The following is a 27,710-nucleotide window of genomic DNA, read 5'->3' as shown; positions in this document are numbered from 1 at the left end:
GGAACGGCACAGTGAGTGACAGCGGCCGGGCTGAGGCGAGGCGGCCTGCAGCCCGAGGTCCGGCCCCGCTGGTGGCCCTTGTCTCTCCCCATGGGCTTGTCCCGGGCCGCACGAGAGGACAGAGCCGTCTCGGGCGAGAGCGTCCTCTTCGAGGTAGCGCTCGGGCGCCCCCAGGCGGCAGGGAGGCCGGAGTTCCGGGGCGGCCCTGCGCAGGGGTGGGAAGGGGGAGGTGGCGGTCTGAGGTTGGGACGGACTTTCTTTGCCTGATTCGCGCTCTCTTTTCTGTCTAGGCTAGTGCCTGGCATGTGGTTGGTGGCCAGTACTTGGCCGAAGTACGTGCAGGACGAAGAAGCTGTGCGCTGATCTCGAGGGCCGAGGCCGCCTTTGTGAAAGTCTCGAGCTGCAAGCGACGCGGAGACACGAGGGAGCGCAGCTAACGTGGGGGTGACCCAGGGTTCCGGGCTGCGGTCCAGGTGTCAGTAGGCAGTGATCGGTGAGCTAGTCAGTGATCCGGGAGCTAGTCGGAAGGGCCTTGATCTTGTCGCTAAGGAATTTGGGGTGCGATGGGTTACCCAGGAGTCTATTGAAGCCAGTGCAGGGTGCGTTGGGAACTGTGAGTATTCTTGGTGTGTAGTCGGAGTATGGACAGGGGACGGTGTGACAAGTTGGGTTTTGGGAGGAGTCATTGAATTTGGGAAGAGTGAAAATAAGCCATAGTTGTCATCATTGTGTGTTTGTATAGATATGTAGATATTTTTTTAACTGACTCTGGTGCCACATATACAGGTGTCACCCTCCTGACATGTTGGAAGGCAGGTCGGTGTTTGGCAGCTTGTTTCCATCAAGTGTCTTTGGGAAAGTTCAGTCCTGCCTGGCGGGTGAAAGCACAGGTCCATTTCTGCCTTCACAGGATTAGAGTAAATGTAAACATGGGCTACTGTCCAGACGTCAGGCTTCAGTCTTATTTTCCAAATGCATCAGGTCCAATTTTGTTTCCTTTTTTTTTTTAAGTTTAATTTTTAATTTCTACACCCAGGATGGGGCTCTAGCTTACAACCGTGAGACCAAAAGCAGCACGTTCCACTGTCTCAGCCAGCCAGGCACCCCTGTTTTCTACCTTCATCTTCACTAATATACCTTTGAAATAGGGACTTTGCTGATTCTTAGACCGTGGTCATTAGTTCACCTGTGTTATACACACACACACACATGCGGTGTGTGATCACGGTATTGCCCCACATTCACTGAATTTAGAAAGCAAGCCGCCTCTAGCTCGTAGCAGATTTTGTCCCTAGAAACCTGTCAAAAGACTCTGCTACTCAGTGGTACATAAGGGAAGGTGAATAGGCGGAAAAGGTCTTGATTCAGTGTCACTGGGACTCAAGTAATTCTATACCAGTTACTCACTTAACTAGTGAGTCTGAACTCAGTTGGGAGAATTACCCATTATGAAGTTGATGAGGACCTGTGTTCATTATATCCTGAGGGGCATCTACCTGTGTCTAATCTTGTCTTTAGCTAGTGATAGTTAAGATGATACCACCTTCCTGCAATGTTAATTTACACTAGTGGCAGCTCCAAATCCCATCTTTGAGTGCCTTTCTTTTTTATCCAGCATATTCAAATTTCTCAGTACTGTTTCTCTTTGGGGGCCTGTGTTTGCATCCCCAGGCTGCCTTGAGGGTGGGTTCCTAGGACCTAGCTTACCCAGCCCCACCGTGAGCAGGCCTTGTTTGGCCACTCCGTTTTGCTGTGCAGTTGGTCAGGCCCAGGACGCTTGGCTCCTGTGTGTGGAGGGCAGGAGGGTGATCCTTTATGCCATGAATTCCAGTTCAGAATCCCTCTGGCAGGTTGTGTGGTTTGCTGGTTTTTTTTTTTGTTTTGTTTTGTTTTGTTTTGTTTTTTACTGAAGCTGCTCTTTCTTCTAAAGTTTGTTGCCTCAGGGACCCAGCGAGAATGGAGACCTCTGCCATTGCTCAAGATATGGTCTTCAGCTTCTGGATGTACCCCATGGGGAGTAACATTTCTTTCAGACACTTCTCTTTTGGCATTTTTTTTTTTTTTCCTGTGTTCCCCTGCTCCTTTCCAGAAGGCTCATTGAATTTTTGACTTTTTTATTGTTGGAGAGAAGGAAGACCATGGAGCCTGCTCTTTGCTAGGCTACAGAAAATGGGGAAGGAATGAACTTCCAGGGCTATGCCCTGGAGATTAGTCTCTCAGTTGTTTTCCAAGACATCTACTTTCTTTTTTCTTTCTTTTTTGGGGGAAGATTTTATTTATTTGACAGAGAGAGAGCACAAGCACAGGGAGCAGCAGAGGAAGAAACAGATTCCCCCCTGAGCAGGGAGCCCAATTTGGGGCTTGGTCCCAGGACCGTGTGGGGTCATGATCTGAGCCAAAGGCAGATACTTAACTGACTGAGCCACCCAGGCGCCCAGATGTCAACTTTCTTTTAAGAAAATGTCTCTTAAAAAAAAAAAAAATATCTGTTGGGGCGCCTGGGTGGCTCCGTGGGTTAAGCCTCTGCCTTGGGCTCAGGTCATGATCTCAGGGTCCTGGCATCGAACCCCGCATCGGGTTCTCTGCTCAGTGGGGAGCCCGCTACTCCCCCTCTCTCTGCCTGCCTCTATGACTACTTGTGATCTCTGTCAAAATAAGTAAATAAAATCTTTTTTAAAAATCTCTTTTCCTTTGTTTTCATTCTTGTACTGCTTCTAATCTGACAGAGCAGGTTTCTAAAGCTATGCATTTCTCCCTGGATTTCCTGAACATAGGTGGTTCCTTAAGACAGTGTTCCAGGCATAGGCTTTTCTCATCTCCATGTCAACCTCTGTGGCTGTGGTAATTTCATCAAGTGGCTTTTCTACTTCAGTCTGAGAGAATGACATATTTTATTTGTAAGGAGGGCATTGTTTTTGTTATAAATAAAAACCTTCCATCTTTTAAAGATTGAGGCTGCATTGCAAATCCCAGAACTGTAAAACCCTAGCCAGAGTTATTGACAGACCAGCAAGTGGGGATTGATCCTTAAACGAAGGAGGGAAAAAAGCAACATATGAATTCTTCTGGCTTTGGCCTTGAGTCTAGCTCAGAACATAAGGGATGGAATTTGGGACAGCCTTTCCGTGCTGTCTGCTGGGCTGGGACTAACAAAGTTTGGAGCTTACACGCTTGTGTTCCTTAGCACGTGTGGAGTTTAACTGTAGTTTAAAGCCCCTGGCCTGTTGAATTACCTAAAAAACATAGTAAAGGACCAAGTACTTGTTTTGTACCGATATCTAAAAGCTGTGTGTAGGGAAAGACTTCCCTGTAGTCAAACGTGTGCCTCAGCACCGCCTGCTCACCAAGATCTTCTCTGCGGCTTAGGCTTTGCAGATGCCCCACAAGAGAGGCAGTGGTTCTGTGGTAAGGTCAAGGTCAGTGCCCACATCTTAACCCTTACATTTTTAAACCATAGCGCTTGTGTAAGGACAGTGTCTTTGCTGAACCATGTGACTGGCTAAGGTACTCATTCATCCCTGCCTTTACATAAAATCAGTTATAAAAACTCTTGCCTGTGAACAAAGTAGCCAGCATCTCCACGTGGCCAACTTGAAGTGTGTGAAACTTCTCCAGGACTGGTCCCATCATACATAGCCTCAACTTGTATGTGGTATTTCACTCCCCGCATTCCTCACCAGGTCTGTCTTACATTCTTTGCCAAATCACAAGATCCTAACATTCCTTTGACTTAAACATTCCTTCCCCCCTGCCAAAAGGCAGAGCCTATTCCTGTAAAACTTCCAACACAGAGCAGCAGAACCTGTGGGCAGGTGGCTCCCAAAATAAGGAAGGGAAGAAAGGGCCAAGCTACACTTAACCTGGTTCTCTGTCCCTGAACTTCAGCCAGGGGATGATTTACAGCGAAATGCTGGAGTTGTTTAGAGGAAATCCTTCCTTGTGGACCCAAGGAATCAGTCCAAGAAGCATTCCCTTTCTAAGAGTTAAAAATAACTCTTTGGTTTCAGCCTCCTGTGTGTTGGGAATTGGGGTTGAGAGGTTGGCTTAAAGAAGAAAATGAATTCATTTGGGATGTGGTGAGTTTGATGTGATGGTGGGACATTTAAGCAGAACCAGCCTGGTTGTGGTTAGAGAGTTAAGATTTGGGAGTGGTCAGAGTGGTGATAGTCGGAAATACGTCAGTGAAGAACCGACCTTGGGAAAGAATGCAGAGCAAAGACAAGGTCAAAAACCAATCCTTCCCCTGTCAAAGCATAATTTTAAAAAACTTGTTTATAAAGGGGGCGTCTGGCTGACTCAGCCGGAAAAGCAGCAACTCTTGATCTCAGGGTCATGAGTTCAAGCTCCATGTTGAGTGTAGAGATTACTTAAATAAATACATAAACTAAAGGAAAAAAAAAAAAAAAAAAAAGCAGAAAACCCCACTTGTATATAAGGGAAAGCAATAATTGATTGATTTAATTTAGCAAAAGCAAAAACAGGATTTATATGCGAGAAAGAGTAGCAAGAAAAGAAGGAAAAACCACAGATTGTGTGAAAATTGTGGCTTTTGTTTCTTATGGGTACGTACACTGTTCATCAGCTGGCAGCCAACAAAGAGGCCGGCATTCTGCCCTGGGGCAACAGAACGGAATATAAAATACTAACTTCACTTGCTTATGGGTTCTCCAGAGGACCTTGAGAGTTCTGGTGAGGTGTATGTGTCTGACTATCTCGGGATGAAGAATGTCTCTCGGTGTCCTTCGTAAGTCCCCTCATCAGTTAGACCAGGTCTGTGCTCTTTCCCCTCGTCTGGATCGCTGACCTTCTCCCTTTTAATCTGACTCAGCCCTAGTCCACACTAGCCCTGAGCATTTCAGTCTTCTTCTGAGTCTCCAACATGAGCTGAGTATTGTTTTGGGGACAGAGGCTGTATAGCCATATTTAGACCCCTGAATATTAGCAGGCAATGCCAAAAAGAGCAAGGGAATCCTAGGTACTCTTAAAAATATTTGGAACCCATTTCATATTCAGTTTACTCACTGGCCTGTTGAGCTGGGAGATTAAGTCCCAAGGATTAGTTTAGACAAATTTAACTAATAAATATTTGCAAGCCCAGTGAATCATAATTGAGAGCATTTACTTTAGAGAACAAAAATCCTGAGAGAAATTTCTAACTTTGAGGGATGCCTGGGTGGCTCAGTAGGTTAAACCTCTGCCTTCAGCTCAGGCCTTGATCCCAGGGTCTTGGGATCGAGTCCCGCATTGGGCTTCTTGCTCCACAGGGAGCCGCCTTCTCTCTCCGCCTCTGCCTGCCTCTCTGCCTGCTTGTGTGTGTGCGCTCTCTCTCTCTCTCTCTCTCTGACAAGTAAATACATACATACATGTATGGAATATATGGAACATACATAAAACCTTTTTTTTTTTTTTAAGGATTTTCATTTATTTCACAGAGAGAGATCACAAGTAGGCAGAGAGAGAGAGAGGAGGAAGCAGGCTCCCCACTGAGAAGAGAGCCTGATCCGGGGCTCGATCCCAGAACCCTGGGATCATGACCTGAGCCGAAGGCAGAGGCTTTAATCCACTAAGCCACCCAGGCGCCCCATCCATTTTTTTTTTTTAATTTATTTATTTATTTGACAGAGATCACAAGTAGGCAGAGAGGCAGGCAGAGAGAGAAGGAAGCCGGCTCCCTGCTGAGCAGAGAGCCTGATGCGGGCCTCCATCCCAGGACCCTGAGATCATGACCTGAGCCGAAGGCAGCGGCTTAACCCACTGAGCCACCCAGGCGCCCCATACATAAAACCTTCTTAAAAAATTTTTCTAACTTTGAATCACTGCTTCTGTTCACAGCTGCTGAAACATACTTTCCATAAAAAAAAATATATTTAAACACCTCCACACTCCTTTTTAGATGAAGTGCGTATTTTTTTCTTTTGTCATAAATGTTATAAAACAGAACTTTTCGATCTCCGGAGCTCCACTCCTACCGTGAGCCATCCAGTTTTCCAAAAGCTCAGGCATGATTCTTGGTTTCCTTTTTTGCCAGACTCCCCTCAACCATCCCTCAGCAAACCCGTCCATCGAACTTCCAGCTGTGCACTAACTCCGATCACCTCTGGCCATCTCCTAGCCCAAGCCAGCCTCATCTCTTCTTGTACCATCTAGCCCTTCTGGGGCTTGTTTGTCATACAGCCATCCAATTGGTCTTTTTATTTTAATTTAATTTTTATTTTGTAAAGTAAATATGTATTTTTAATCTACACCCATCGTGGGGCCCAAACTCACAACCTCGAGGTCAAGAGATGCACACTCCACTGACAGCCAGCCAGGCTGCTGATCTTTTTAAAGCATAAAGCAGGTCACATCACTCTCCTGCCTGAAGCACTGCCATGTTTTGCTGCCCTATTAAGAACAAAAGCCAGACTCCTCACCATGCTCCTTAAAGCACGACCTGACTTGGCCTTTGCCGACCTCTGATCCTTCTTCACAAACCACTCTCCCCTCCTAGCATTCCACCATCTTGTTCCCACCTCAGGGCCTCCGCAGGAGCTGCTCGTTCTGCCCGAAAGCTCTTCTACCCAATATTTGCCCCTTTCAGTCCGCATTGAGTCACCTCCTCAGAGAGGCCTGGCCAGATTTCCTGGTCTAAAGCAACACCCTCTCCGGATCAGTCGGTGAGGCATCTGCCTTCAGCTCAGGTCATGACCCCAGGGTCCTGGGATAGAATCCTACCTCTAGCTCTTTGCTCAGTGGGGTGCCTGCTTCACCCTCTGCCCTTCCACCCGCAATATGCTCTCTCTCAAAAATAAATCAATCTTTAAAGCAGCACCCTCTCCCAGCATTCTTTCCCTTCACCCTTCTCTTTTTCCTTAGTACCTGTACTCATCTTTGTTGCTCTAGCCCACCCTTTCTCCTGCCTTAATTAGAGAGATGAAAATCTGGCTAGCAGTCCTCCAGGACTTGCCTCCTCCCTGCATGTGTGAACATGTGTGTGTGTGTGTGTGTGTGTGTGTGTGTGTGTGTGTGTGCTTTCGAGGAGGAAAGGTGGTGTGTGTGTGTGTGTGTGTGTGTGTGTGTGTGTGTTGCTTTCGAGGAGGAAAGGTGGTTCCCCTGAGCCGAATGAAGGGGACTCCAGAGTCCCCTCCCTCCTACTGATCCCTTGAACCTCAGGGCCCAGTGTTGCCATGGTCAAATGGGATGTGCAATGGAGGGGTTGGTGTGAAAACTTGACATGTATCCCCCTGGATTTGGGGCTTATGGAACCATAGAACCCGATGCCTTCTGTCTTCCTGAACAGTCTGCCCACAGCAAGGAAAAGAGGAAGCTACCCTCACTCTGCTTCCCCAGCCCAACAAATTCCAACCCTAGTATCTAACCTGTTACTTTAAATTCTTTTTTTTTTTAAGTTTTTTTTTTTTAAGTTCTTTATTTATTTGTCAGAAAGAAAGAGAGAGCACAAGTAGGGGGAGCAGCAGGCAGAGAGAGAACCAGGCTCCCCGATGAGCAGGGAGCCTGATGTGGGCTCCTTGATCCCAGGCCTGGGATCATGACCTAAGCTGAAGGCAGACGTTTAACTGACTGAGCCACTCTGGCGTAGTTTTTACTCTAAATTCTATATCCTGACCCCTAACCCTGACAGTGATCTAACTTTTAACTTGTAGCCTAACCTTAGCTCTGTTGACCCTGACTCATTCTCTTCTGACACTGACCTTGTAACTCTGACCCTTGATCCTTAAACTGAAGTCTTAAACCTTAGTTATTTGCCACAGCCCTAATATCTAATCTACAACAGTCCCTCACCACCACTCTAACCTTAACTCCTCTGATACTACTTTCTAACCCTAACCCAAGCCCTTGTCCCTGAACTTCTAACCCTTCAATCTTAGACATGGTTTCTAGATCCAGAGGCCCTGACATTCATCTTCCAACCTTATAATCTTACCCTACTCTCAGCACTTAATCCCTAAATTCTGACCCATGGATTCTAATGTCAAACCCTCACCCATAAACTGCTAACCTCCAGGATCCTATAACCACAGAGCCCCTACCCTTACTCCACAAATGACAAGACAGTACTTCACCCTACCATGAGCCACAGACAAGGGGAATAACAGCAACTCAAACTGCATAGGTCAGAGGATGTAGTGAATGCCAGCAAATTAATCCACCAGGCAGAGAACATGAAACAATAGGACTCTTAGAAAGACAGACAAAAAAAAAAAAAAAAAAAAAAAAAAAAAAAAAAGCCAGAAAAACTCCCTTAAATACAGGATGTGGTAGACTAGCAGCAACCTAAACAAGCTTTCAAATCTCAGAAGATGGGCAATGAAAGTCCCTATTATTGTAACCGTGCCTCTATGTCCCAACACAATAGCCTCAGCAGGTCATCCTAGACCCACGGTGGAAGAGAACTGTACTTAGTAAGTGGCAAAACTCTCAGACACAGATGGATGGCTCAGTAAAGCCATTGCCCTAGGACACAGAAAAAGAAACCTCAGCAAAATGCAATGACCACCATAACCCAGGAGATAAGAGCCATAGTCAGCATTGCCATTCCCCAGTTTCCCTAGCATAATCACTGGGACTCCAGGAGAAGCCCAGAAACAAGCTAACAACCCAGCTGAACAAAAGACAGGAACCCTATATGAAACCAGCTCTTTCCCCAAATTCCAGACCCTGACCTAGATGGGATCCCAGAATCCAATGTTCCAACATGAACCAAACTTCAAGAAGCAGGCGGAGGAGGAGGAGAAAGGGGGGGAGGAGGAGGGGGAGAGGGGGAAGGGGGAGGAGGAGGCAAAGAAAGAAAGAGGAAGAAGAGGAGTCCATGCTCTGATAAAGAAGGAATCCCAGAATTCTCCCTTTTGTCCCATTCCCAACCCCTTTCCCACCACCAGGGTCCCCATGCACGTGTAAGAGACAAAGGACAACTAATGGTAGTAACAGAAAATATTTACCGATGGTACCGAGGAGGTGCTTCATCTTGCTTATGCTCACATGACTTCTACATGTACCTTGTACTTAGGTATAATTTGCTTTAAATTGAAGAATACTGGTGAAACCTAAAATACATACATTAGAAAAGAAGGCTGAAGAATCCATCATCTAAGCCTCCACCCTTTTCTACGAGTTAGAAAAAATAAGCAAACTAAACACAAAATTTATTAAAAAGAGTCAAACATAAGAGAGAGATTTCTCAAAATGAAAAAAATCAAAATACAAGCTTATTTGAAATTTTTTATGTAGTTATACATACAGCAAAGTGAACAAATCTTAACCCTTCAAATTTTAAATATAACTACACCTGAGTAACCATCACCCAGATCAAGATACAAAACATTTCAAGCATCCAAGCGGTTATAATCAATATTCTAAATGAGGTTGGGGAATATTTAAGAAAATATATTTTTTTAAGATTTTACTTATTTATTTGACAGAGAGAGATCACAAGTAGGAAGAGAGGCAGGCAGAGAGAGAGAGAGGAAGAAGCAGGCTCCCTGCTGAGCAGAGAGCCCGATGCGGGACTCGATCCCAGGATCCTGAGATCATGACCTGAGCCAAAGGCAGCGGCTTAACTCACTGAGCCACCCAGGCGCCCCTAAGAAAATATTTTTAAAGATGAGAGAAAAAAGGAGGCAAGAAACCCTTGGGAGTAATAAGATAATGCTTAGACATTAAATATAAACTATAATAATTAAAATTGTGCCATTGGGATAGGATTGTGTCAGTCATGGACAAAACTTTCAGAATGAGGATTTTTTTTTTTTAAGATTTTATTTATTTGACAGAGAGACCACAAGTAGGCAGAGAGACAGGCAGAGAGAGGGGAGAAGTAGGCTCCCTGCTGAGTAGAGAGCCCAATGCAGGGCTCCATCCCAGGACCCTGAGATCATGACCTGAGCCAAAGGCAGAGGCTTAACCCACTGAGCCACCCAGGCGTGCCAGAATGAGGGTGTTGGGTGTAGAAGAATAAATGTTTGAAAAACAATCAAAAATTAATTTTTAAAAATGGTTGGGTATAGACTTGTCTTACAAGATATTTATATTTCTTATAAATCCATTTTCATCAAATAGTGAAGTATATGTATATGTACTAGTCAGTGGTATTCCATGAGAAAGAGTAATGTTCATGCAGTTGAGAATTCATCTAGAAGGAAACACCTAGACTTTAACCTCAACCATATACATGATAAATTCTTTCTGGCTTTAAACGGGAGAGAGTGAAATACAATGATAAAAATGTTGGGATGAAATTTAGGAAAATATTTTTATATCCTCTGCGGTGAGGAAACTTTCCCAAGCAAGATATGGTCTAGAAGTCATAAAAGAAAGGCTAGACCACTTAAATAAGTAAGTAAATGTAATAAAAGACCATGAATGAATTGTAGATTGTGTTGTAAATTATAGCTTTTTGGCAACTACAATAAATAAATGTTCCTTACCAAATGGCTAATAGATATGACTCTACAAATTGATAAGTGAAAACATGTCCAGGCAAGTTACAAAAGAAGAAATGAGTTGTCCTCTACTGCTCTTTGGATTAGAGTTCTAATCATCTTGAACGGAGCCTTTGGAGGAGTCGTTTCTTAAGGCAGAAGTAAAGACTTGATGCATTTCTTTTTTTAATTTATTTTTACTTTTTTATTTATCTGACAGATCAAAGCAGGCAGAAGCAGGCAGAGGCAGGCAGAGAGAGAGGAGGAAACAGGCTCCCTGCTGAGCAGAGAGCCCGATGCAGGGCTCGATCCCAGGACCCTGAGATCATGACCTGAGCTGAAGGCAGAGGCTTAACCCACTGAGCCACCCAGGCGCCCCAAGACTTGATGCATTTCTATACAAGACAGAAGAAAGAGAAATTAAGGAGTCAATCCCATTTACAGCTGCACCCAAAACCATAAGATACCTAGGAATAAACCTAACCAAAGAGGCAAAGACTTGGGGTCTGTTAGGTGAGGGTGGAGCTCCAGTAACTCCCAATTGCCTGCAGCACATCTGCCTTTAAAATGTAATCCTGGGGACGCCTGGGTGGCTCAGTTGGTTGGACAGCTGCTTTTGGCTCGGGTCATGATCCCGGAGTCCGGGGATCGAGTCCCGCATCGGGCTCCCAGCTCCATGGGGAGTCTGCTTCTCCCTCTGACCTTCTCCTCGCTCATGCTCTCTCTCACTGTCTCTCTCTCAAATAAATAAATAAAATCTTAAAAAAAGTAAAATGTAATCCTGTGGGGCACCTGGGTGGCTCACTGGGTTAAAGCATCTGCCTTCTGCTCAGTCATGATCCCCAGGGTCCCGGGATTGAGCCTCACATCGAGCCCACATCGGGCTCTCTGCTCATTGGGGAGCCTGCTTCCCACACCTCTCTCTGCCGGCTTTTCTGCCTACTTGTGATCTCTCTGTCAAAAAAAAATAAATAAAATCTCTTTAAAAAATAAATGTAGTCCTCATCTCAGATCTGTTATCTTCTCCCTCAACAATTACCGACTGGATTACAGCATTTATGTAGAGTTCTTGTCCTTTTTTTTTTTTTTTTTTTTTTTTTTTTTTTTAAAGAGAGAGAGAGAGAGAGAGAGAGAGCAATCACAAGTAGGCAGAGAGACAGGCAGAGAGAGAGAGGAAGTAGGCTCCCTTCTGGGCCAAGAGCCCGATGTGGGGCTCGATCCCAGGACTCTGGGATCATGGCCTGAGCCGAAGGCAGAGGCTTAACCCACTGAGCCACCCAGGCACCCCATGTAGAGTTCTTGTCTTTAGCCTTATGTAGCCGGTCAAGATACTGTTCTACAAAGTCACTTAGCTGGGTTAGCTTCTTCCCTACCCCCTTCAGGGTGGTTATGGAATTTAAAACACGGCTTGTGCAATCCTTAGTGTTTGTATTCCATTTTGAGTCCTCCCACATCCTGGCTGGTTTTCATTGTTTATGCCTGTGTATGTGAAACATAACTGTGGTTTCAAGGGAACTTTACCAAACGATATGCTTGGAGAAGTGCTGCTCCCCCTCATTCCTCCTCTCTTTTTCCCATTCCCCATTTCTTTCCATCACTCCCCCACCTACTCCCTACAGGGAACCATTCTCTTCTGTTTCCGGTTTACCCTGTCTATATTTCCTTTGCACAAATGAGCGGATACAGGTGTAGTTTGGCTTATCCTCTTCTTACACAAATGTAGCCTACAGTAGATACTCTTTGGCATTTTTCTTTCTCCTTTCCGGAATGCCCTGTATGTATCAGCTCACAGAGACTGTTCTACTTTTCTTTTTATTGTGTGATGTCACCTAGTGTGTTCAACCACTCCCCTATGCATGGACATTTAGGTTGTTTTCAATCATTTGCAATAACAATGCTGCAATGAATGACCTTGTACGTACATGTTTTGTAGAGAGGTCTTCAGAGTTGTAGATTCCTAGGAGTGAAATTACTGGCTTGGGAGGAAAGTGTATACCTAAGTTTATTAGGTATTTGCCAATAGTTTTGTTAGGTATTTCCTTTTGCTATTGATTTCTAATTTTAGTCCGTTGTGGTCAGAGAACATACTTAGTATGATTTCAATCCTTTCAAATTTATTGAACATTTTTAGTGGTCCAGGACATGGTCTATCCTAGAGAATATTTCACATGCACTTGAGAAATACGTGTAGTTCTGCTGTTGTTGGATGGAGTGTTCTACAGATGTCTAGTTAGGTCTGTGATACCTGCATAGGTATAGTTACTCCAGTTTTCTCTTTTACCTTGGATCTTCTGCTTATTTGCTCTATCCAGGATTTAAAAATGGAATATTGAGGGTCCCTGGGTGGCTCAGTGGGTTAAGCCTCTGCCTTCACTCGGGTCATGATCTCAGGGTCCTGGGATCGAGCCCCACTTTGGGCTCTCTGCTCAGCAGGGAGCCTGCTTCCCCCTTCTCTCTATGCCTGTCTCTCTGCCTATCTATGATCTCTGTCTGTCAAATAAATAAATAAAATATTTTTTAAAAAGGAATATTGAAACCTCCAACTGTTATTGTGGAATTGTCTATTTAGCTCCTTAATTTGCCTCATGTATTTTGGAGCTCTATTTTTAGTTGCAAAAATGTTCATATGTCTTCTTGCTGGATTGACTCTTTGATCATTATAAAATATCCTCTGTCTCTGGTAGCAATTTGTTTGATACTAGTATAGCCATGTTAGGTTTCTTTTTGTTACTTTTGGCATGCTTCTTTTTTCATTCTTTTATTTTCAACCTATTTGTGTCTTAGGATCCAAAATGTGTCTCTTGTAGCTGGCATCTAATTGGATCATGTTTTTATTCATTTGGTCAATCTCTACTTTTGATTTTAAAGTTTAACCCATTTATGTAGTTGTGGATAAGATAGAATTGTCCTCTGTCATTTTGCAATTTGTTTTCTATTTGTCTTACGTCTTTTTTTTTTCTTCTGTTCCTCTGTTGTTGTATTTTCTTGTATGTTAAATATTTTTCAGAGTACTGTTTTCATTCCCTTGTCTTTTTTTTTCTTTTTATTTATTTATGGGAGAGAGAGAGCATGTGGTAGAGAGAGAGTGCAAGTGAGAGGGGCAGAGGGAGAGAATCTCAAGCAGGATCCACACTCACCACGGAGCTCAACATGGGGCTTAATCCCACGACCCCAAGATCATGACCTGAGCCAAAATCATGGGCCACAGCACAAGGTACACAGCTGGCAGTCAACCAGCGATAAGTGTTAGTCCTCCATCAAGGATAGTGTTATTTTCTTTTTAGTCTTGCCAAAAACGGTTTCCACTGTGCTTTGGTAAAGGGCTATGGGAGGGACCACTATGCATGCATTCGTTCATTTATTCATTTATTCCCTTTCTCCTCACACTACAGCCAAACATTTTAATGAGTTCAGAATGACTCTTTTTGTTTATGCGTTTGCATAAAATATGGATTGTTTGTAGTTATTTTTAGTTTGCATAATGGTATTGAGGTACTTGAATTATTCTCTCTTTCTCAGTGCAATATTGTGAGATGTACTCACACTGCCAAATGTACATTTTTAAAAGATTTTATTTATTTATTCATTCATTCATTCACTCATTCATGTATTTATTTAACAGAGAGAGAGAGAGAGAGAGAGAGAGCATGAGTAGGCAGAGCAGCAGGCAGAGGGAGAAGGAGAAGCAGGCTCTCCACTGAGCAGGGAGCCTGAGACGGGGCTCAATGCCAGGACCCTGGGATCATGACCTGAGCTGAAGGCAGAGGCTTAACCCACTGAGCCAGCCAGGCACCCCAGAAAAGCTTACTTTTAAATTTATATGGAGTTGCAAGAGGTCCTGAGTAGCCGGCACTATTGAAAAAAAGTTGGAGGACCCCAAAATTCCAATTTCAAAAAACTTACTACTAAAATATAGTAACTCTGTGGCACTGGCATTGGGATAGACATATAAAACAATGGAGTGAAATTGAGAGTGCAGGATAAATTTAAACATCTATGGCAAATCAGTTTTTGACAAGGGTGCCAAGACCTTTCAGTGATAGAAGGAATAATCTTTTCAACAAGTGGTGCTGGGATAATGAGATAATCACACGCAAAAGAATGAAGTTGGACCTCTGTCTCCCGCCATAACAAAAATTAACTCAAAAATAGATTTCCGGGGCCCCTGGGTGGCTCAGTGGATTAAGCCGCTGCCTTCGGCTCAGGTCATGATCTCAGGGTCCTGGGATCGAGCCCCGCATCGGGCTCTCTGCTCGGCGGGGAGCCTGCTTCCTCCTCTGTCTCTGCCTGCCTCTCTGCCTACTTGTGATCTCTCTCTATGTCAAATAAAATAAATAAAATCTTAAAAAAAAAATAGATTTCCAACCTAAATTTAATAGCCAAGACTATAAAACTCCTAGAAGAAAACATAGAGGTTTTCTTCTATACTTTTAGTGCAGCAAGAGCAGCAACAGGGAAAAAAAAAAGATGCATTGAACTTGATCAAAATTCTAAATTTTGTGCATCAAAATACATGATCAGGAAATTGGAAGACAATCTACAGACTGGGAGAATATATTTATAAATTATAATATCTAGTATTCAGAATATATAGAGAACTCTTACAACTTAAAAATAAAAAGACAAACAATGCAGTTAAAAAAAAAATGGGCAAAAGATTCAAATACACATGTCTCCAGAGAAGGTATACAGATGGCCAACAAGTACTTGAAGATTTTTTTTAAAATATGTTTTATTTATTTATTTGACAGAGAAAGATCACAAGTAGGCAGAGAGACAGGCAGAGAGAGAGGGGAAGAAGGCTCCCCAAAGCCTCTACCTTCGGCTCAGGTCATGGTCTCAGGGTCCTGGGATCGAGCCCGGCATCGGGCTCCCTGCTCAGCAGGGATCCTGTTTCCCCTTTCTCTCTGCCTGCTGCTCTGTCTACTTGTGAAATAAATAAAATATTTTTATATTTATAAATAAATAAATAAAATATTTTTAAATAAATAAAATATTTTTTAAAACTTTTGTAATTAATGTGGTATCAATACAAACTAGATTATTATACATTAAAATCTTTTCATTCCTGTTTTAACTATTAAGAAAATATTTCAGAAAATATTAGTCAATGGAAGTTCTTTGAAAACTGTCTATCTCTCAAGTGCCTCCTGGTTTTAACATTTAATGAGTCTGTAATGTTCTAAATTCCCCAGATTGTGCATTCTGATGATCGGATGTCTGTACCGGTGATGGAGGCTGACATGAAAGCTGTTCATCTCACAAGTCTTTTATGGGTTCTAGTGTAATTTTTGGTATTTATGCAGCAAGGCATGCAAGAAAGGCCAGTCCTACCCAGCTTGACATCTCTTGTTGTGACCACAATTATTATTTCTTCTTTTAAGCAGAAGACAAGAGGAAGGAGAGAAAGAAAGTTTTATCTACTCTCCTGTCTTTGCTCTTCTCTCTCTTAAAATATTGGACTTAATCTCTAAATCTTAGTTATCCAAGGGTGTTGCTTTTTTCCTTAAAGGAAAGAGCAGATATCAGGGAATCCTTCCTCTGTCCACAGCCTCTGTCAGGCAGTGTCCTTGATGAAAACCCATGCCTTGCTGTTCCTCTTAGACCAAAGCATTGGCCATTTCATGTCTAACATGTGATGCCCCCAAAGACTAAACCACGTAGCTCACACATGAAAGCTACAAGAAAGTTGGAAGCTAAAGAAAGTTGAGAAGAGTTCCCATTCAAAGATCAATGAATCAACAGCTGGGAAGACTCTTCAGCCAGCCTCCTCCTCCTCTTCTTTGTCAGATTTCTGTTCTTGGTGTGTAGGGGCTTGAGGGTAACCCTTGTCTGCTGCGGTCCCATGATCTGAATGCTGCAGCTCCTTGCTACTTGAGCACTTTCTACATGATACTTGTCGAAGTCAGGCACAACATGCTCACCTCGGCGGGTTTCTGTTTCTGCATAGTGTGAATGGGATCCCTTCCAGGGACACAAGCAAAGGATGGAAGAGATGGAGGAGCAAATCATGGAGGAGTCACCAGAGGGAGGAGCTAACCAGTAGGAAGCATTCTGAGGAGGTTACTCCTATCCTGGCTACCTTTAGCCTCCTGACTGGGAGAATGGAGAATAAAAATCAAGACTTAGGGGATTTGGGAGCAGAGATGACATTCACCGCTGTAAGTAACCTGGTCACTGCCACATATGGGTTCACTTGGCTTGATGTAAGAGAAAATCCAACACTTCTTTCTATTCTCAGTGGATTCTGCCTAAAGATGAGACACAGACTCCTGCTTCAGATGCCTTCGTCTAGGACCTCTGACCACTGTCCCTGGTAGTGGGGTTGGGAGCTTGCAGAAGTAATGCTAGATCAGGAGTCCAGAGACTTTGGCAGCTTCAAGGTCCGACCCCTGGCACTTATCCAACAATATGAATATAATATAATATTCTGTGAACTCCCAGTCTGAGCTGTAAGTTCCTCATTAGGATGAAAATCCCTTGCCCTACCAACCGCAAAATGTGATTATTAGATTACAGAAAAGAACATGTCTTGGAGGGGAGACTTTCCTTATGAGCATTACTGAATGCCTTGTGTGTGTGTGGTGCTTCAGACAGCAGTGGTGTCAAACTTGTCCCAGCAGAGGGAGGGAGTAGAAGGAAGGGAACCCAGAGAATATTTGTGGGGCCTTAGGGTAGAGGAGGCAGGATGTACATTTTGGTCCATCTTGGCTGAAGGAATGATCCCTGCAGCATAGGACAGACCTGAACTTGAGCCATGACTCCATCCATTTACTGGTTCAAAATACTTGGCTTCTATCCCACAAGAGAGTATGAACTGATTGGAATAATGCATGGAAAGAGGGCTCAGGAACATAGGAAGTGAGCCACACAGTTGATGACTCAGTTTTTACTGTGGTGTTATTCCCACACAAGCCCCCTCTGCCCCCACCTCTCAGAGAAAAGCTCTGGGGCCTATCAAGGAAACTGCCTTTCTTCCCACTCTTGTTCTTGGGACCAAGGAAGTAGAGTTCACCTTTGCCTCTTGTAGGTGAGCCCCTGTGCCTGTAGGAAGAGGGAAATCTGGAAGACAAAAAAACATATTCAGAGGTGCTGCTGCTGTCTTCTGACCTTAAGGGGAAAAGCTAGAATGAGAGAGACTCTGGCTGGCACATGGGAAGCATCAGATCCCATGAGAAGGTGGAGATTGAATAATTGCCAGTGACCAATGATTTAATCAATCATGCCTTTGTGGAACTGTATAAAATTTCTAGACAGGAGAGATTCCATTTTGAAGCTCATTTTCCTTCCTTTTTTTTTTTTTAAAGATTTTATTTATTTATTTGACAGAGATCACAAGTAGGTAGAGAGGCAGGCAGAGAGAGAGGAGGAAGCAGGCTCCCTGCTGAGCAGAGAGCCCCATGTGGGGCTCAATCCCAGGACCCTGGGATCATGACCTGAGCTGAAGGCAGAGGCTTTAACCCACTGAGTCACCCAGGCACCCCTCTATTTTCCTTTCTAACTAATGAACTCCTGAACTGGGCCAGAAGGGGTCATTGTATCACAAACAGTTGCTTGTAAAATCCAAACTGGTCCTCAGACCATAAAACTGTTGACATGACCTTTATGAAGACAAAAATTGTTGACGAATATTTGCATCTCAGTTTTATTTGATAACAACTATAAAATAATCAACGAGGTAGTCATCGAAGGCAGCCCAACCGGTTAGCACTGGATTAAGTTTTTTTCTCTTCTTCATATCCTGTAGCTGCCTTCCTTCTTTCTCACAAAAACCGCCTACTTTCCCATGGGAGCAGGACACTTTTTGGGTTACCCCGGAAACTGTGCTTGCCAAATTACGATTCTGAGACCTCTCAGCTAAAGGCCATTGTTCTTTTTCAGCTTTGCCTCTTTTTCTCAGTTGACACGATCATAATGGAACTTCCATAAAAATCCTAGACCAGGGGTCCCTGGGTATCTGGTTTTGGATGGATGCTAGATAGTATTGTCACAATTGTATTAAATTGTGGGATACCCAGTTGGTGTCCACAGAAAATGGGAGGATTGCTTGGTGTGGAAAATCCACATATTTGGTGTCAGAAGTATTGGAGGAGAAGGAAATGGTTTTTTCTTCAGTAGAAGAAGAAAAGGGGTTTTCCCCTTCAGATATGGGAGGCACGAAGAATCGTTTTTGATTTGTTACAGAGCCTCTTAAGATGTGAGAGGCTTGAACAAATTGTTTTAAGTAAGAGAAAGCACCAATCGAAAGTAGAAAATTGGGGCACCTGGGTGGCTCAGTGGGTTAAAGCCTCTGCCTTCAGCTCAGGTCATGATCCCAGGGTCCTGGGATGGAGCCCTGCATCGGGCTCTCTGCTCAGCAGGGAGCCTGCTTCCTCCTTCTCTCTCTCTGCCTGCCTCTCAGCCTACTTGTAATCTCTGCCTGTCAAATAAATAAATAAAATTTGAAGAAAAAAAAAAGAAAGTAGAAAATTGAAGGTGAATGAGAGTTTCAGCGTCCAGATGGGAAACAGATGGGCCTGTTGAGTGTAGAGGCCGCCTTTAGGCAACAGGCTTGAGCAATGGAAATCTGAAGAAGGCAAGTGGGTCCACAGTGACCGGAGACCACTGAGCTGATACAAACAGGCTTATTAGGCAATCCACCTGAAATAGCCATGGGCCCTAACTGACCAATTACAGCCACATGCAGTTCCTAAGATTACCAAAAAAGGGAAAATTCCATAAGTCCCCATACTTCCTCCTTCCGCCCTATAACTATAGCCCCTCGCCACCACCTCCGGGCAGTCTCTGCTTCGTTGTCCTGCCTGCTGCTCCCTAAACTTTTATGTCTCTTATCCTGCCTTGGGTGACTTCTTTGACCACTGGCACTCCTGGCCCCCACACAATCAGAATGCTCCGCACTGAGATTCCCTACAGTTAAGCATGAACACTGTTTCCTCTCAAACCAGCCACTGACCAGAAATCTGATTCTATTTCCACAGACCCTCAGCACGTTCTTTTAGGGTTTGAGAAATGTAAATATACAGACTCTGGAAATGAGTGTTTTTAAGGTTTGAATGCCTCAGTAGTAATCAGGGACTTGAGAAAGGTCCTGGGTTTGGAAGTTCTGGAGTTTACTCCCAGCTTTGATATCAATGACATTGAGGGAATCCTTTCTTCCTTTGGGTTCAGTTTCTACATCTGTAGAGTTAGGAATTGGGATTAAACAAAACTGAACTGCGCTTCTACTCCTCCCTCCTACCCCTCCCTCCTACTATCCGGTAATCCTGGATATACCCCAGAAAATGAACAAGCGTACATAACTCACCAACTGCAAAGGCAGCCCACACAGAGATGGCCAACACAAGACAGCATTTGAGAAAACCTCCTTCATGGTGGGAGAAAAGCTGTGAAAATATGCAGCCTTTAATGGCTGGAGAGAGAAAGTTCCATGCGAAGTACGCATTCTCACACAGATCTGACTGACCAGGAAGCGAAGTCTAAAGGCTTCGAGTCTGTTCTTTCCTTAGGCCATTTGAAGTGAATTTTGTCTGATGCTATTAAGTTGCTTCATTTATTTCCCTAGAACAATTGGACATTAGAAGAAAATAATCCCGGGGTGCCTGGGTGGCTCAGTGGGTTAAAGCCTCTGCCTTTGGCTCAGGTCATCATCATCTCGGGGTCCTGGGATTGAGCCCCGCATCGGGCTCTCTGCTCAGCGGGGAGCCTGCTTCCCTCTCTCTCTCTGCTGCTCTGCCTGCTTATGTTCTCTCTCTCTCTCTGTCAAATAAATAAAATCTTAAAAAAAAAGAAGAAGAAAATGATCTCAAAAATGGAATTTTAGGAGATGCCAGAAAAAAGAGCTAGTGAGGACTATCTAGAGGGGATCACTTGGTAAAGAATACACACTAAGAACTTTGCAATTAAATGTTTATAAGTTGATCTTTGTCTCTGATGTAAGAAGGATAGTCACTAGGAAGTTCAGTGACACATGTTAAATCAACAGACAATAAAAGACAGGAAGAGACAAAACAACCCACTCTCATTTCTTAATCTTCCATATTATTACTTTGGTGTTAATATTTAGTAATCAATAATAGTATTGAAGGGAAAGCCATACAGTATTTGCCAACAGCTTACTTGCATTGTTGAAAATATGATAGTACAAGGCAGTTGACATTATTTATATGCGAGTTTCAATCTGTAAGGAAAATTATATACCTAGGTAATTTTTTTTTTTTTTTTAAGATTTTATTTATTTATTTGTAAGAGAGAGAGAGAGTGAGAGCGAGCACAGGCAGACAGAGTGGAAGGCAGAGTCAGAGGGAGAAGCAGGCTCCCTGCGGAGCAAGTAGCCCGATGTGGGACTCGATCCCAGGACGCCGGGATCATGACCTGAGCCGAATGCAACTGCTTAACCAACTGAGCCACCCAGGCGTCCCTATACCTAGGTAATTTCTGACCAAGACCTCCTGAGTAAAACAAATAGTAAATTATATAACCCTTTTCCTACTCAAACGTTTGCAAATTTGTATGTCCACTTTAGCTGCCGGGACTCACATGGTTGCTGTGATAAACAGGCTGGACAAGATTTTTTAATTTCCAGTTTGTTGATAATGAAATAACGATGTGTGTGGGAGTGGGTGGGTGAGGGAGGAAATGTCTTCTCAAGGCTGAGATGCCTGGCAGTAGAAGACCGTGAACTTTGGTTTCAAGGATTTTTATTTTTATTTATTTATTTTTTTAAAGATTTTATTTATTTATTTGAGAAAGAGAGAGCACAAGCAGAGGGGAAAGATCACAAGTAGGCAGAGAGGCAGGCAGAGAGAGAGAGGGGGAAGCAGGCTCCCCGCTGAGCAGAGAGCCCGATGTGGGCCTCGATCCCAGGACCCTGAGATCATGACCTGAGCCGAGGGCAGAGGCTTAAGCCACTGAGCCACCCAGGCGCCCCAAGGATTTTTATTTTTTAAATTATTTTTGAGTTAACTCTACACCCAGCGTGAGGCCGGAACTCACAACTTGGAGATCAAGAGTGGCACACTCCACTGACTGATCCAGCCAGGCGCCCCGAAGGAAGGGAACTCTGAAGCTGGGAATGTGGTCACCACTGATACCTATTTCTTTCAACTCCAAATTCTGTAATTCTGTAATGCCTAAATCTCACGAGTTTCTATTTCAGTTTTTTAAGCGCGCTGTCCACTACCACTTCAGAATCTAGTCGTTCTTGCCAAACCTGGACCTAGCTCATAATGTGTTGCATGGTGCTGATGTTTCCCAGTTATTTGTGTATGGACCCTTGAATATTACTTGTTGCTGGAATTACTCGGGACCCAGCATCAGTTCTCTATTTGCCCTGTTTTTTCACAGATTCACACTGAAAAATCATGTTCACATTAAATAAGTCGATGGTGGTGGGCGGAAGCTAGGTGACTCTGTGGGATAAGATCTACTTTAATTATCAAAACATACTTAGGAATTAGATACAGTGTTATCCTCATGTCACTGATCTGGAAAATGCAACACTGTCAGGTTAAATAACTTGCCAATATCCATATGTCTGATGAGTAGCACAGCTGAGATTTGCACTGGCTCTGGGGTCTTTCACTTTTACATCGCACAGTCTCCAATATGGGTAGCCTCGTTGTATATTTTATGTAGTATTTAAGAACCTAGATGTTTGCTGATTGCAGCCTTGCAGGAAGCTTATTCTTGTTTCTTTCCTCTTACGGCAGATTCAGACTCACGGGAGTGGGATGCTGCTTTAAAGAAAGGAAGGAGTGAGGGAAGGAAGACTGGGAAAAACAGAGAAGGGAGAGGGAGATGAGGGAAGAGGCCGAGGATCACGGATTTCCAGGTAGGTTGAAACAAGTCAGAGTTCTACCAGCACGGTAGGAATGGGCTTGTCTCCTTAATTCCCACTGGCATTAGTAATTTCAGCATTTCCCTGGGTTGATGATTAGAAAGTGATATGGCATTGTTATTTTATTATTACTTTTTAAAGATTTTATTTGTTGGAATGAGATAGAGAGCATGGGTGTTGGGGAAGAGGCAGAGGGAGAGGGAGAAACAGACTCTTAGCTGAACACAGAGCCCAGCATGAGACTCCACGGGGGGCTGGTCCCTGGACCCTGAGATCATGACCTGAGCCAAGTCAGATGCTTAACCCGACTGAGCCACCGAGGTGCCCTGCCTTTGTTACTTTAATTTGCATTTTTCCACCCAAATGAATGTGAATACTTTTCTAAGAGGTTGTGTCTCTCTGGGTTGGTCCTTGTGAACCGAAAATTCATACCTTTTCTCCAGTTTTCCTTTAGTCTTTCCTCAGAAATTCATAAGTTATTACTTCTGTGTAACTAATCAAATTTTATAATCTGCAAAGTACATTTTTACTAGATTGATTATTTACATGCTAATTGTATATTAATTATGTTTATAGAATATATTATCACACAAATATTTTTTACATGGTATTTAATCAAGTAATTCCATTTTATTATTACATAGTTTCTGCTTTCTTATCTTCTTTGATATGGTTGTCCCTGCCTCTAAATTTGAGATGTAGTCATGTAGTTCTTTTTGCAAAATTGTATTGCTTTATATCTTTAATTTAAATACTTCAGTTGTCTGAATATTTTAAACTTAAACATCAAAACTCAGATTTAAATATGGAGTAAAATAGGACTTTGAAAAAATACTTTACATTTACAGAGAGCTACGATGATGAAGTCATTGTCACCAGCTGGCTCAGTCAGTGGAGCGTGTGACTCTTGATCTTGACGTTGCGAGTTCGAGCCCCACGTTGGTTGTAGAGATTATTTAAAAATAAAATCTTTAAAAAAAAAAAAGAAAAGAAATAAATAGATCTTTATAAGCCAACAAATAGCTTTAATAATTTTGAAGACAAATGAAAAAATAGGAAAACAAATAAATAAAATCAAGGTGAGAGTCCAATATTGGGTGTTTTATCTTCTAAAAAAAGGAAACAAGTAGATGGCTTAGTCTCCTCTTGGGACACTGTGTTAGGTGGTGCATATTTTTTTACTGACCTGTAAAAAAAAAAAAAATGTTATAAAGAAAGAAAAAGGGGGGGGGGCCTGAGTGGCTCAGTGGGTTAAAGCCTCTGCCTTCAGCTCAGGTCATGATCCCAGGGTCCTGGGATCGAGCCCCGCATCGGGCTTTCTGCTTGGAGGGGAGCCTGCTTCCCTCTCTCTCTCTCTCTCTCTGCCTGCTTCTCTGCCTACTTGTGATCTCGGTCTATCAAATAAATAAAATCTTTAAAAAAAAAAAAGAAAAAGAAAAAAAAGGAAATCTGCTGTAGGGAGCCATGCAGCCAAACAGCCGTTTGACCTGGCGAGGTGGCAGAAGAGGGAGCTCTAGACCAAAGCCAAGAGGACGGAAAAGCTGAATCACAGCACTTCCACGATGGAGGAGGACACGGGTGATGCCCAAGCAAAGCACAGAAACGTGCTGTACATATCCAGAAAGTGTAAGAAAACGTAAGCAACTATATACAGTTTGTTTTAGTAAACCGAGCAATACAAAGAGATCTGTTTTCAGCTCAATCACAAAATAGCCGTTCAGGCTTTCTTCCATGATGCATACTTCCCTGCATCACCTACCCACCAGCTACCCAAGTCAGCTCTTCACCTCCATTTAACAATCAGCTCGTTCATGCCACCTGAAAGAGCTGATGAAGAAATAGAGTGAAAAGAATAAAAAAGGTAATAGCAGGGATAGGAAAACATGTTTAGGGGAAGAAATAGCAATTAAAAATTATCTGTAAGGATCATTTGATCTCTGAAACCTCCAGACCTACACTGTTACGTGTCCAGTTATATACTGAAGAAAAGAAAGTGGGCAGCTTCTTGCTGATCACAAGTCCTTTGGGCGAGAGAGACACTGTCTCCTTCATTGTATCTGGCTCTGAGACAGAAACGAATGAGAATTTCCCAGCACCTATGCCATCAGAGCATGGGAACGCAAAGATTTTATTCCTTATATATAAGCAGAAAAATTATAATGTTCCTAATATTTGTGTATAAAACCAGACATTTTTATAAAAGATGATGCAGGAAAATGTAGAATTCTAAAATAGTTTTAAAACAGGGATCCTGGGGGCGCCTGGGTGGCTCAGTAGGTTGAGCAGCTGCCTTCAGCTCAGGTCATGATCTCAGGGTCCTGGGATCGAGTCCCGCATCGGGCTCTCTGCTCAGCAGGGAGCCTGCTTCCTTCTTTCTCTCTCTGCCTGCCTCTCAGTGTACTTGTAATTTCTCTCTGTCAAATAAATAAATAAAATCTTAAAAAAAAAAAAAACAGGGATCCTGGGGTGCCTGGGTGGCTCAGTGGGTTAAGCCTCTGCCTTCAGCTTGGGTCATGATCTCAGGGTCCTGGGATTGAGTCCCACATTGGGCTCTCTGGTCAGCGGGGAGCCTGCTTCCTCCTCTCTCTCTCTCTCTGCCTGTGTCTCTCCCTACTTGTGATCTCTCTCTGTCAAATAAATAAATAAAATCTTAAAAAAAAAAAATAAATAAAACAGGTATCCCAGACACGTGGGTGGCTCAGTTGGTTAAGTGTCTGCCTTTGGCTCAGGTTGTGATCCTGGAATCAGAGGATCAAGTCCCACGTGCAGGTCCCTGCTCAGTGGGGAGTCTGCTTCTCCCTCTGTCTCCGACCCTCCCCCCTGCTCATGCTCTCGCTTGTGCATGCTCTCTCTCTCTCTCTCCCTCGAGAAACTAAATAAATAAAATCTTTAATTAAAAAAATATAAAACAGGTATCCTTAGATGATTACTCTCAATGAAATCAAAGTAGGAACAGAAGGGTCCAGCGTATCTGAACCCCTTTCCAAGTATAACCCATCTTGCTAAATATCCCATTCTCTCTGTGTTCTCAGAAAGTGATAGGGCACAGAATTCCCAAATGTGTGTGTGTGTGTGTGTGTTATTTATCCCAGTCCCAAAGCATACCTTTAATGAAATATTTAACATGATAAGAGATTCTGAATCAGAAAACTGTTGAAGCTTGGGACATAGAACACTGAGGCACAGAGATAAGAAGCCTAGATTTTGCCAAATGATAGTGTACTTTAAGATATTTGAAGACAGTGGGTATTCAAACATTTAAGCTATTCAAAGAAGTGGGTGAGGTTAGGGAAAAGAGAGAGGAAATGAGTTAATAGTTAGAATGGCACAGGCTACTAAAAATAGAGATAGAATCAGAATGTGAGGGGCGCCTGGGTGGCTCAGTGGGTTAAGCCTCTACCTTCAGCTCAGGTCATGATCTCGGGGTCCTGAGATCGAGCCCCGCATCGGGCTTTCTGCTCAGTGGGGAGCCTGCTTCCTCCTCTCTCTCTCTGCCTGCCTGCCTCTCTGCCTACTTGCGATCTCTGTCTGTCAAATAAATAAATAAATAAATAAATCTTAAAAAAAAAAAAAAAGAATCAGAATGTGAGTCCTAGTTTTCTGTCAGAGAGAGATACTGGTTATCTGTGTCTGAAAGAGGACTTAAGAACCTCTGTTTTGACCTCAGTCCTACTTTCTAATTGATTCAGTTCTTTCCAGCTTATCTCCTAACTCAGGCCAAAGACCCTTCGGGCAAAGCATCCCTCACAGGAACTGAAGCTACCCCTCAAGCAAAAAGAACTGCCCTGAGCCAACAAGACAGGGATGGTGACTGACCCCAAGACCTGTGGACATGACCTTCACTGCTCACCTGCCCGTACTCACCGACCTTTGTCCCACAGTTCCCTCTTACAAACCTGGAAGTATTTTCAGCACTTTGGAGATGGTCTTTGAGAAGCTAGTCTGCTGCCTTCCAGGAGTCCGCCTCTGTGAAATAAATTCCTATCCTGTTTCACCACCACTGGTCTCTCTGCCTCTGGATTTTGCCCACAGCGAGTGGCCGCATCTGGTCTGTTTGGGAGCAGGGAGCGAGGGGCACGTGCACCCCTGCAGCCCGGCTACCTTTCTGTTGAAGGTCGCTTTTTTCCCCAGTGAATCAATGCTTCACTAACGCTGCATGGAAGACCAGGTAATAAATAAGAGTGACAAGGTGATAAATAATGATAAATAATGAAATAGTGATAAAACTATCTGAAAAGTCTAGGAGAAGCCTACGGAAGTATCTATATTGAAGAAAGAAAGCAGGGTAACAGCCCCAGAACAAGAGAAAAGGAGATGAAGAAGCATCAACAAGCGATAAAAGTACAGACAGGAATCCCAAACCGAAAAAGTGAAATATAACAAGATACCATATTATCATTAGAGGAAAGATAATGGCTCACCATGTAAGTTTAACTTCCACAGGAACTGGTTTGGCAATAGCGCTCACAGGGAAATGATGTGTGTGTGTTTATTGTAGAAAACACGTATTTGTATGAGACAGTAAGTCACTGAATGCACACTGGGTGACAGTGGATTGCTTGAGACAAAGTACAACACAGCGTAAGCACACCAGCCTGCATGTAGCCCGTGTTAATGTGGCGCTGTCCATGTGGCCTCTGGACTTAATTAAAAATTGAGGAGACAGTCTCCCTAAAATCTATATACACTGTCATTCTCCAAAATTGACACATTTCTTGTGCAAACAACACAGTGCTGGCCACTGTGATTAGCATGACTCTGAATGCCCCCCCCCCCCCCTTTTAAAGCTTTTGAAGGTTTAATGTAGATATGATTTCCTTTTTAAAAAAATATTTATTTGACACACAGAGAGAGAGAGAGAGCACGAGGAGGGGGAGCAGCAGATGGAGGGAAAGGGAGAAGCAGACTCCCCGCTGAGCAGGGAGCCTGATGCAGGACTAGATCCCAGGACCCTGGGATCATGGCCTGAGCTGAAGGCAGAGGCTAAACTGACTGAGCCACCCAGGCGCCCCTAGATATGATTTCTGATAGGCTTTTACAAATACTGAAAGTAGCTTCCAGACCCTCTTCTTTAAAGATCTTTGGAGATTCATAAGAACTACAGATTTGAAGATTGCAGTTACCAACCATCCAAGGAGGACAAAAATTCAGTGACTTCCCCAAAATTATTAACCTAAAACTATAAGTCCTGATTATCTTTATTTATTTTTCACAAAATGCTCCATAGAGTTTTAAAAAGACACAAAGAGCATTTTTATGTTTATATAAGCATCTTAAAATATAAAGTAAGACCACAAAGCAGTGTGCCAAGTTTTCTTTTTTCTTTTTTTTTATCTACTTATTTATTTGAGGAGAGGTTGAGAGTGGGAGAAGGAGCAGAAAGAGAGGGATAAGCAGACTCCGCGCTGAGCATGGAACCTGACGTGGGGCTCAATATCAGGACCCTGAGATCATGA

At 43.4% G+C, this 27,710-nt stretch overlaps 1 long non-coding RNA gene across 1 annotated transcript; it reads left to right on the top strand.

Annotated features, from left to right (window-relative positions):
• Positions 1–20: 20 nt before the first annotated feature.
• LOC106006638 lies at positions 21–26,254 on the top strand. The gene is made up of 4 exons (XR_001180852.2): positions 21–153; positions 291–493; positions 22,127–22,248; positions 25,954–26,254. It is a non-coding gene; the product is annotated as an uncharacterized LOC106006638 (long non-coding RNA).
• The last annotated feature ends 1,456 nt before the right edge of the window (positions 26,255–27,710 follow it).

The sequence above is a fragment of the Mustela putorius genome, unplaced genomic scaffold (genome assembly GCF_011764305.1).
Source record: "Mustela putorius furo isolate JIRA1106 unplaced genomic scaffold, ASM1176430v1.1 tig00000095_pilon_pilon_pilon, whole genome shotgun sequence".
Lineage (NCBI taxonomy): Eukaryota > Metazoa > Chordata > Mammalia > Carnivora > Mustelidae > Mustela > Mustela putorius.
The sequence above is the reverse complement of the archived record's forward strand: the minus strand, read 5'-3'. Positions and strand labels throughout refer to the sequence as shown.